General features: G+C 48.7%; 1 protein-coding gene across 1 annotated transcript in view; it reads right to left on the bottom strand.

Moving 5' to 3' along the window:
* RAN (RAN, member RAS oncogene family) overlaps nt 1–10,717 on the bottom strand; it is a 595,260-nt gene that overhangs the window by 8,182 nt on the left and 576,361 nt on the right. The gene's annotated exons all lie outside the window — the stretch shown is intronic.

Below are 10,717 nucleotides of genomic sequence, written 5' to 3'. Positions count from 1 at the left end.
GGCGTGCGCGCGCACGCCCGCCCGCCCGCGGGGGCCACATGCGCCGGCCCGGAGGGCGGGTTCCCGCGCGCGCGCATGCGCCGACGGCGTCGCGGCGCGCCCTGCTGCGGCCGCGCTACGGAACCGGGAGCGGAGGGCAGGCCCCTTGGGCGGGAAACTCGCGGGGAGCGGCCCACACAAAGCCCCCAGGGCTCCCCAGCCGGGGGGCTCGCCTTGCCCACGCGGTACAGCAGTCCGCACATTGGGGTGCGCGCCACGCCTACGCCCCTGCGCTTCGTCCCCTAGACCCACGGCACCTTCTCTGTGTCCCCCAGTCCCTTTTCTGTCTTGTCCCACCCCAGCCCTTCCCTCCCACACCTCTCGGTCCCTTACTCCCACACACCCCCTTCCCCATCCCCGACCCCTTTCATTCGTTCCCTTCTTTTTCTCCCCTCGATCCCCTGTCCCTTCCCTGTGTTTCCAGTTCCCCCCACCCCCACCTCCGTGTCCCTGGCCTCAACCAGGACCTCCTGGGGGGTAAAGGACGCAAAGACTTGCATTTTCCCTCCTTGAAAAGCCAGCCACCCTTTCCTTAAAGCTTCTAATCGGTCAGAGGCTTTGGTGACAGTATCCTGCAAACAGGATGATGAAATTGTGTTTTCAACTTTGGCAGCTCTTATCCTAGTTACAAACGTGGATCCAATCGATGAGTGTTTAGGTTCCCGACTCTGGAGGGGATTAAGCTGTCAAAGAGTGCAGAGGGGATCCATCTGTGCAGTCAGCACTCACATGCTGTGGGGGGACACCCACCTCAGAGGGTCAATATAGGTAGAAAATGAGATAAGCCAAGGGCCCAACTAGTGCTGATGGTTATTACCATCCGTTGGCGTTTAGCAAAGGTGTGGGCTGGAGGGAGTCCTCCGACCCCTTATCCTAAATCGAAGGCCGGTTTTTGGCCTTTGTGTAGACAGCCACAGATTCTCCTTAACCCACCTCTCCTTGGTCCTCTCTGGAAGCCAAGCATCCACACTCGCAGCAAGAGCAGGCAGCCGATGGCCCCATCAGAATTGTCAAGTTGCTCAGAAAGGATTCCACCGCGGGGACTCTTCCCGGAGCGAAGAGAACCCAAGTGACCGAGGAGTTAGCCGCCTAGTCCTGAGTGCACTTTGCAAGCGAGCCTGTTGGGAACACAAGTGACGTGAATTGGGCACAACACTTCTGAGAATCTGTCTGCTGGGCACTCGAGTCCCAGTGCCCCAAAGGACCCTCAGGAAAACCAGCAGACCCTCCACGCTACTGGTGGCACTGGTAAAAGATCAATGCTGAAAGCTGGCGACCCTCTACTTTCATTTCTGGAGAGGTTCCCTGGAGTTAAGCTCACCCATATGCACAGAGAGACAGTATCATCGCGGTTACTGTAACACAATAATAACAAAAACAGAACTTCCATACATATCCATTGATAGGGAAAACATACAAATATTTAACTGGACTACTGTACAGCATCTAAAAGGAAGCGAGTTCATCTGTATCAAAAGGGTTAGATCTCAAAGGATAATGAGAAGAGAAGCAAGTTCAAGAAAGATGTGATAATACCTTCATACAGTCTATGGTTTTATATAGGGATCATATAGTAGAACACCATTTACGTAAACTTTTATAGACACAAAACCATATTCTTGGACGTATGTAGGTAAATTTCTAAAAATTGACTGCAAGGGTGTGTAGCCTGAAATCCGATGCTGCTGTTTCGAAAGAGAGTAGACAGCTAGGTTGTGATGGAGGTGGGCAGTCAAAGAAGACTACTTACAGGGTTCCATTTCTTTTGTTAAAAGAAGGTAATTGAGGCAAATATGACAACATATTAACCGTTGTGTAACTCTAGGTGGTGAGAGCACCCATGTTTCTACCTTTTGGCATTTTTGAAAAAATTTCTTCCCATAAAGAGCGCCAAGGGGAAATATGTCGAACCCCCCAGCTCTAACAATCGCTGTGGCTTTGCAGTTTACAGAGGTACTTCCTCGTGTCTGCCACCCAACAGGGATTGCACACCCCTGCTTAACCTGTAGTTTCCAATATTGCAGGCAAATGCACAAAGAAGTAGCAGAATTACAAAAAAAAAAAAAAAAAAAAAAAAATGCAGAAAGAGAACAAGGAATTTTACCAGAGTATTACCTCTTAGTTCCCCAAATGTTAACATGAGTTCTTTGCCCTGCTCATTCTCTCCTTCCTTCTCTCAGTACTTGTCTCCCCATATATATGATTTTTATAATATGTGTAGGATTTTTGTTCTCTGGGATGTTTGAGAGCAAACAGCACACAGGATGCCCCTCAGTGTGCATTTCTTAAAACCAAGGACATTCTGTTACATCACCACTGCCGAATTACCCAAATCAGGAAATTAACTCTGCTGCAATCCTGTTATCTCCTCTGCAGACCTGAATGGCCACTTACTTGTCTCACTTCTATCCTATATCTGGTGGGGGATCCGTTCGGGATTAGGTGTTACCTTTAGCTGTGAGGTCTGTTCTGTTTCTTTGCATCCAAAGCATTAACTTCATCTTCGTGTTTTGTGACCTTGACACTTCTGCAGAATATTTTGTAGGCCAAGTCTTTTGTAGGATGCCCTCCGATTGGATTTTCTGGCATTTCCTCTGGATTGGACTCAGGTTATGCAGTTTGGGTTGGGACCCCTCAGAAATGACGTTATGTCCTTCTCAGTGCATCTTTTCAGGAGGCACAGAGTGATCCTTGTAGAACATTTCAGACCATCCTTCTCTTTGACACTGTGGTGGTTTTCTGGATCACACTGATACATGACATCTGTGGCCGCCCAGGCCCTACTTTGCCACCCCATCTCCAGCTCCATTCCCTGTAACCCTGCGGCAGCCACACAAGCCTTCCTGAATCTTACCTCAGCCAAGTTTGCTACTGCCTCAGGGCCTTTGCACTTAGTGCTCCCTCTGCCTCAAATGCTCTTCATATCATTGCCTGACTGGCTCCCTCTCACCCTTCAGGTCACAGATCCAATGTCACTTCCTAAGGAAAGCCCACCGTGACCACCGTTTCTAAAATGGCGTCACCACAGCAGACATTTCCCATGTCAACCCCAACTAGATTTTCTCCAAAGCACTTACCACTAGCTGGAGATAGCTTGCTTAAAGATTCACGTGCTCACTTTTTTACCTTTCATTCCCTCCCTAGAATAAACAAAACACCTTGCCTGGCATGATGTTCAACATATCTAGCACAGGGCCTGGCATGTAATGGGTGCTCAGTAAATATCTGTTGAGTTGGTGGGGGAATCACTCTTGAGCCCATCGGAATACAGAACGAGTAAGCAGAAGCAGCAGCATGACATGAGAATAAAATAAGGGCAGTTTACGTATAAGCTTATTAGAATTCTAATATGCTACTTCACATCGAAGACTAATGAAGCAAGTAACAAACATTTACCAAATACAGGGCCACCCTTCTCTATCTGTGCAGTTTCCATCACCTCCCTTGACTTGGCGAACCAGTAAGGAAGGTATTCTGAAGGACTCCATTTTCTAATTCATTCATCGATAGTAGCGATAACTTGTCAAACGAGATCATTTCTTCACTGGACACAATGTGCTCCCTTTACGTAGGGAGCACATTGATGCTACTTCTTGGTATTTGCACAGCCATCACGTTCCCCTGAAGCCAAACTGGAGAGACCGGTCGTATACTCATGCCAAAGATCCATCCAGGATCCATCTTCTATCCAACAACCAGGGCAGAGCAGAGGGTACGTTTTGGTGGCCCAGGAACGAAATCCAGCCTTCAGGTGCGGTTTGTGCTGTCTCGGGGTGGCTCACGACATGCCGTGTATCTAAGCTAGTTGCCAGCAACATGTGATGGTTTTTAACGTGAGTCCGCAAATTCTTTGGTGCTTCTCTCTCCAAGAGGTTGAGCCTAATTCTCCTTTCCCTGAGTGTGGGCGGGACTTAGCGACCCCTAGCAAAGGGAGGATGGCTGAAGGGACCTTGAGTGACGTTTGAGACTTAAGTCATAGAGGCTCTGTGACTTCGGCCTTGCTCTCTTGGGTCACTCACTCCGAGGAGGACACTGTGGGGACAAGCACAGCCCTGTGGACAGGTTGGTGAGGAAGAGTGGAGCCCCTGCAAAGACCCCGCGGGGCCTTGCCCGCACGTGGTGAGGGCGTCTTGAACGTGACCTTCCGCCCGGGTCAGGTCGGGCCTTGCCCGCATCTTGCCTGCAGTTTCACGAGGCGGAGTCACAACCACCCAGTGAAGCCACTCCTGAAATCCTGACTCTGGGAAGCCATGTGAGATTTATTGTTTATTGTTGTTTCCAACGGTAACTTCTGATGCAATTTGCCCCTCGAGGGATGATGTGGGTCTACGACACAAAAAGGAAAGATAGTTTGCATAAAAATCCAGATAGCTGGTTTCTTTTGAAAGTCAAGGCTGGGAGCCCCTGGCCTGCTTTCCTGCGTGGCCACAAGCATCTGGAGGTCAATACCCCCTGTGCCCCCCTTTCCCCCCCAGGGACAAACACTGCTATTTGCCTCAGGTCTGCCACTCCCTATTTATGTCTCAGACAGGAGGCCTCCTCTTCTGACACCGAGCCTGCTCCACTCGCTTACCTGCCTGAGTCCTGAAGGGCCGGGGTTCACAACCTCTAGTAAAGTGAGTCTAAGACAGAGATGAAAAAAAACACAGATTCGTTCATTCACTCAGCTAATATCTAGTTAGCACCTACTATGTCCCAGGCATTCCCCAAGGTCTAGGGCAGGGAACAAAACAGATCCAAAAGGTGTTGGCCTCCGGGAGCTTTCATCCTAGAAGGAAGAAACAGGAAGTAGACTTGGTTAAGGGAGTCAAATATATAGGATAGTGATGATTGCTAAGTGAAAATAAAGCAGGTACAGAAGGTATGGAATGTCAGAGGAAGGGGAGAGAGACCTAAGGTAGAGGCATTTGAGCAAAGGCCTGTAGAAGGTGAGGGGAAAAAAAAAAAAACAACACAACACATAGATATCTGAGGAAAGATAATGCCAGAGACAGGGTATGGCACGTGCAAAGGCCCTGAGGTAGAACCCTGCCTGGAGTTGTCAGGGACAGCGAGGAGACGTGTGGCTGGAGCAGATCAGCAGATGTTATGAGGGACCCCTGTTGAGACCATGTTTCTGTGTAAACTCAGTGTCTTAGAATGAGTGCAAGGAGCCTCTTGTATTAAGAACAATGGTTGTTTCTTTATACCAAGAGGAACCTTCAAAGCTGACTACTGGCAGTCCACAGTGGGACAGAATGCTCTCTGTGAAAGAAGTTTTCACTCTGTGTCCTGTGTGACTTTAGGGGGTCTGGTCCAAGAAAGAGGATAGAAAATGCCATAAGAGAACACAGGTACGTAATAGAACAAAACAGGTTTGTTTGTTTGTTTGTTTTTGTAATTTTTTTTTAACATTTATTTTTTATTTTTGAGACAGAGAGACAGAGCATGAACGGGGGAGGGTCAGAGAGAGAGGGAGACACAGAATCTGAAACAGGCTCCAGGCTCTGAGCGGTCAGCACAGAGCCCGATGCGGGGCTCGAACCCCTGAACCGTGAGATCATGACCTGAGCCCAAGTCGGACGCTTAACCTACTGAACCACCCAGGCACCCCCAAAACAGGTTTTTTTTCCTAAAAAAATAAGGTTATTTACACCCATTGTTTAAAAAAATGTTTTAATGTCTATTTATTTATTTTTTTTTTTAATTTTTTTTTTTCAACGTTTTTTTTTATTTATTTTTGGGACAGAGAGAGACAGAGCATGAACGGGGGAGGGGCAGAGAGAGAGGGAGACACAGAATCGGAAACAGGCTCCAGGCTCCGAGCCATCAGTCCAGAGCCTGACGCGGGGCTCGAACTCACAGACCGCGAGATCGTGACCTGGCTGAAGTCGGACGCTTAACCGACTGCGCCACCCAGGCGCCCCTAATGTCTATTTATTTTTGAGAGAGAGACAGAGAGAGAGAGAGAGAGAGAGAGAGAGAGAGAGAGAGAGTGCGTGCTCATAAGCAGGGGAGCGGCAGAGAGACAGGGGGAGACACAGAATCCAAAGCAGGCTCCAGGCTCTGAGCTGCCCGCACAGAGCCTGACGTGGGGCTCGAACCCACGAACCATAAAGTCATGACCTGAGCTGAAGTCAGACATTTAACTGACTGAACCACCCAGGTGTCCCTGGAACAAAACAGTTCTAGTCGGGGGTTGTGACAGGCAGGGGGCACTTCAGACGGATCTAGATACCTATGTATCTGTGTATTTATCTAGATAGTCCAGCTACTACCCAGATGGTTATATTCACCTTCGGATAGAGAGACATAGACCTAGTGTCTGTACAACACACAGCATAGTATCCGTACAGCATCTCTATGTATGTACTTACAGTACCCATATATGGAAGGATATATAGATGTTTATATGTGGACACATAGATGCACAACTTCTATGAAAACTTCCAGTGTATGTATTTTTCTAGTGTATCTTTAAATGTCTATGTATTTAAATTTTCAGTACGTGTTTTTTTCAGGGTTTCACAAAGTGTGGTACATCTTAAATGCCTACTTTTAACAAACTAGTTCTTATAAGACAGGGTAATCACTGATGCAGCATGACTGTGCTATTTAGAAGATAATTACAGGGTGTCTTCGTTTTCCCGGGTGCCGTAAAAAATACCGCAAACTAGATGCCTTAAAATAACGGAAACTTTTTCCCTCACTCTCCTGGAAGTCTGAAATCAAGGTGCTGGGAGGGCCATGCTCTCTCGGAAGGCTCCAGGGAGAGTCCGTCCCAGGCTTTTCTCTTAGCTTCTGATATTGCCATCCCTGGCCATCCCTGGCTCATCGATGGTGCCCTGCCATCTCCTGGGTTATCTGGGAGCAGCCTTCCTGCCACGATCTCCTGGGTTATCCGGGAGCAGCCTTCCTGCCACGTCGTGTGGTCTTCCCTCTGTGTGTCTGTGTCCTAATCTCTTCTGATGAGGGCACCGGGTGTAAGGGATCAGGGCCCACCCTAACGACCACACCTCTTAACTCGCTCACCCTATTTCCAAATGAGGTCACACACACAGGTATGGGGGGCGGTTAGGACTTCAGCATATCTTTCTGGGGGACACAATTCAACCATAACACAGGGCTTATCAAAAATTGTATAAAATCAGGGGCGCCTGGGTGGCGCAGTCGGTTGAGCGTCCGACTTCAGCCAGGTCACGATCTCGCGGTCCGTGAGTTCGAGCCCCGCGTCAGGCTCTGGGCTGATGGCTCGGAGCCTGGAGCCTGTTTCCGATTCTGTGTCTCCCTCTCTCTCTGCCCCTCCCCCGTTCATGCTCTGTCTCTCTCTGTCCCAAAAATAAATAAAAAATGTTAAAAAAAAAATTGTATAAAATCAGAGTGAGCTTTGGCAGAACGGCTCAGAACCGGGGCACCAGCCTCGGGTGGTGCGATGAGTGTTTCCTTCCTTGGATCCTGACCGCGTGTCTCAGACCTGCCCTCATGTATCATCCGCTCGCCTGCCTGGAGGCTGGGGGAATGGCAGCGCTGTGTGTCGTTTGATGTTACCGTCTGACTTACGTGATAAGTCAGATGTTAATCAAGCTTTCCACCATCAACAGATATTGGGGTGTGTTTTAGCCTTTTTCCCAGTAAAACAATGCGGCAGTTAATGTCCTTAAACATACAGATGTGTAACCTGGGGCTTTTATAGCTAGGACACTTTAGATTTCTCAAGAGGAATTGGTAGGTCAAAGGGATGTGTGTCTCTATTTCTGTTTTGCCCTAGAAATTGGGAAAATAGTGCCACACTGTAGTTTTACTGTGTTGTTGCTTTTTAAGATTTTACTTGTAAGCGATCTCTACACCCCATGTGGGGCTCGAACTCACAACCCTGAGATCAAGAGTCGCACACTCCTCCAACCGAGCCCGCGTAGCCTCGTCCCTCTGCAGTTTTACTCAGCATTCCCTGATTATCAGGGATATGTGTATCTTTTCATCCCCCTGGGCTCCCACGTCAGCCCACAGGCCGGAGGGTGGCTCCTCGGGAATGATCGATCAGAGCACTTCATGTATCTATACTGGTCTCAAACAAAAGCCACGAGTCGTGGTCTATGATGTTTTTAATCCTGTGTCCTTCCCGTTTACATCCAGGGATACGTAAGATAATTCTCTGAAAAATAAGCCACACGTATGTGTAGTAGGCAGAATACTGCCCTCCGGGGATGTCCGTGCTCCGGTCCCAGGAGCCCCTGACTGTGTAGCCTTCCCCAACAGGGACCATCATAAAGTTCTTTCCAGAGTAAATAAATATATTTACAGCCCCATCTTTAAAAAGGTAGTCTGTTCTAAGCTTAGCATTACGGTAAGTTAAACAAGGCAACTGCATTTCCAAATTCCTTGGAAAGCTTATCCTCATTCACATTTAGGATCAGGGCCCGGGGAATTCTTCCAGTTATGATCAGAACAAACACTCTATGGTCAACTGACAATCCTTCTTCAGGATTCTGATTTTGAATGGATTTTTTTTTTAGTGTTTTTATTTATTATTGAGAGAGAGAGAGAGAGACAGAGCATGAGCAGGGGAGGGGCAGAGAGAGGCAGGAGACACAGAATCTGAAGCAGGCTCCAGGCCTGCCTCCAGTCACTCAACCAACCGAGCCACCCAGGCGCCCTTTGAATGGATTTTTAATGGGCGCCTGGGTGGCTCAGTTAGCTAAGCATCCAACTTTGGCTCAGGTCATGATCTCGAAGTTCGTGGGTTCAAGCCCTGTGTCAGGCTCTGTGCTGACAGCTGAGCCTGGAGACTGCTTTGGATTCTGTGTCTTTCTCTCTCTCTGCCCCTCCCCCACTCACACTCTCTCTCTTTCCAAGAAATAAACATGAAAAAAGTAAAAAAATAAAATAAAATTTCCCTTACTGTTTCTTTAAGTCCAATAAAAATAAGTTAATTTAGATTCACTGAATTTTAAAATAGGCAGGGACCTTGCTGTGTTCAAATCCAGACTCTGGCCCCAAATTCAGTATCCTGTACTTTGCCATAACTCGCCCACCACAGTAATGAAATCAAATCTACTTCGGAATGGGTACGCGTACAAAAGCAAGTTTTATGGCATAACTTTTTCATTTACTTAAATATTTATTTAACACTTCATATGTGCTAGGCCCCCTTCTCAGTGTTGAGGATAATTAGAGAGGAGTGGACAAAAATCCCTGCCTTCAATGGCGTGAGTATTCCAGAGGAAAGGGACAAATAATAAACAGCAAACAAAATACATGTGTATATGATGTGGCTCATCAGAGGGCTGTAGGCGCTATGAGGGGGAAAAGGGCAGAATAAGGGGTTTGGAGTATGAAGGAGGGAGTGCAATTTTTTTTTTATTTTAAATATTTATTTACTTTTGAGAGAGAGAGAGAGAGAGAGAGAGAGAGAGAGAATCCGAAGCAGGCTCCAGACTCTGAGCCGTCAGCACAGATCCGGATGCGGGGCTTAAACCCATGAGCCATGAGATCTTGACCAGAGCCAAAGTCAGATGTCTAACCAATAAGCCACCCAGGTGTCCAGGGAGTGCAATTTTTAACAGGGTGGGGCAGGACAGGCCTCACAGAAAAGGCGTCATTGGATCAAAATCTTTTTATCTTATTTTGTTTTTTATTAAAAAAATTTTTCTTTAATGTTTTTATTTATTTTTGAGACAGACACAGAGCATGAGCAGGGGAGGGGCAGAGAGAGAGGGAGACACAGACTCTGAAGCAGGCTCCAGGCTCTGAGCTGTCAGCACAGACCCTGATGTGGGGCTCAAACTCACAGACCGTGAGATCCTGACTTGAGCCGAAGTTGGACGCTCAACCAACTGAGCCACCCAGGTGCCCCTGGATCAAAATCTTGAAGGAAGCAAGAGACCAAGCTACGTAGTTGTCTGGGGATAGAGTGTTAAGACAGGCACAGCCAGTGCAAAGGCCCTGAGGTAGAATGAGGCTGGGAGTGAGTGGAGGAAAAGGTCCTGGAAAATGAGACTCTGGAGGTAAGAGGAACGCTCAGCTGTTGCGGGACCTTCCACCAAGGCGGTGCAGGTGGTGTGGTTTCGGGAGAAAGCCTGTCCCAGGTGTCAGCACCTAAAGCTCCACCCAGTTCCTCTCTGCAGCCGGGCTGAGCTACTCACTAAAATGTTCACGATTTTTAAAAATACATAAAAGGAGGGGCGCCTGGGTGGCTCGATTGGGCCTCCGACTTCGGCTCAGGTCATGATCTCAGGGTTCATGGGTTCGAGCCCCGCGTCGGGCTCTGTGCTGACGGCTCCGAGCCTGGAGCCTGCTTCGGATTCTGTGTGTCTCTCTTTCCGTCTCTGCCCCTCCCCCGCTGGAGCTCTGTCAGCCTCTCAAAACTAAACATTAAAAAAAATTAAAAAAACATAAATGAGTATCAAAGCACAAAAGCAGAAAAACATTAGCAAGAAGGGACGAATGGCACATCTGCTTGAACAGGCAAGACGAAGCCAGAGCACAACTCGGCCAACCCCGACCCCTGGCCCCCCTCCACCCCAGATCCCTCGGCTTCCTCACTCAGGCCCCGCCCCCACCGTCCCTCCCCGACCCCTTCTATCTCCCGCCCCACAGGCCCCGCCCCTCCACAGGGCCCGCCCCCTTCCCTTCCGGCTAGGTCTGTTCCCGCCCCACCAGGCCCCGCCCCCACAGGCCCCGCCCTCTCCCTCTTCCGGCA

The sequence above is a fragment of the Panthera uncia genome (genome assembly GCF_023721935.1).
Source record: "Panthera uncia isolate 11264 chromosome D3 unlocalized genomic scaffold, Puncia_PCG_1.0 HiC_scaffold_9, whole genome shotgun sequence".
NCBI lineage: Eukaryota > Metazoa > Chordata > Mammalia > Carnivora > Felidae > Panthera > Panthera uncia.
The sequence above is the reverse complement of the archived record's forward strand: the minus strand, read 5'-3'. Positions and strand labels throughout refer to the sequence as shown.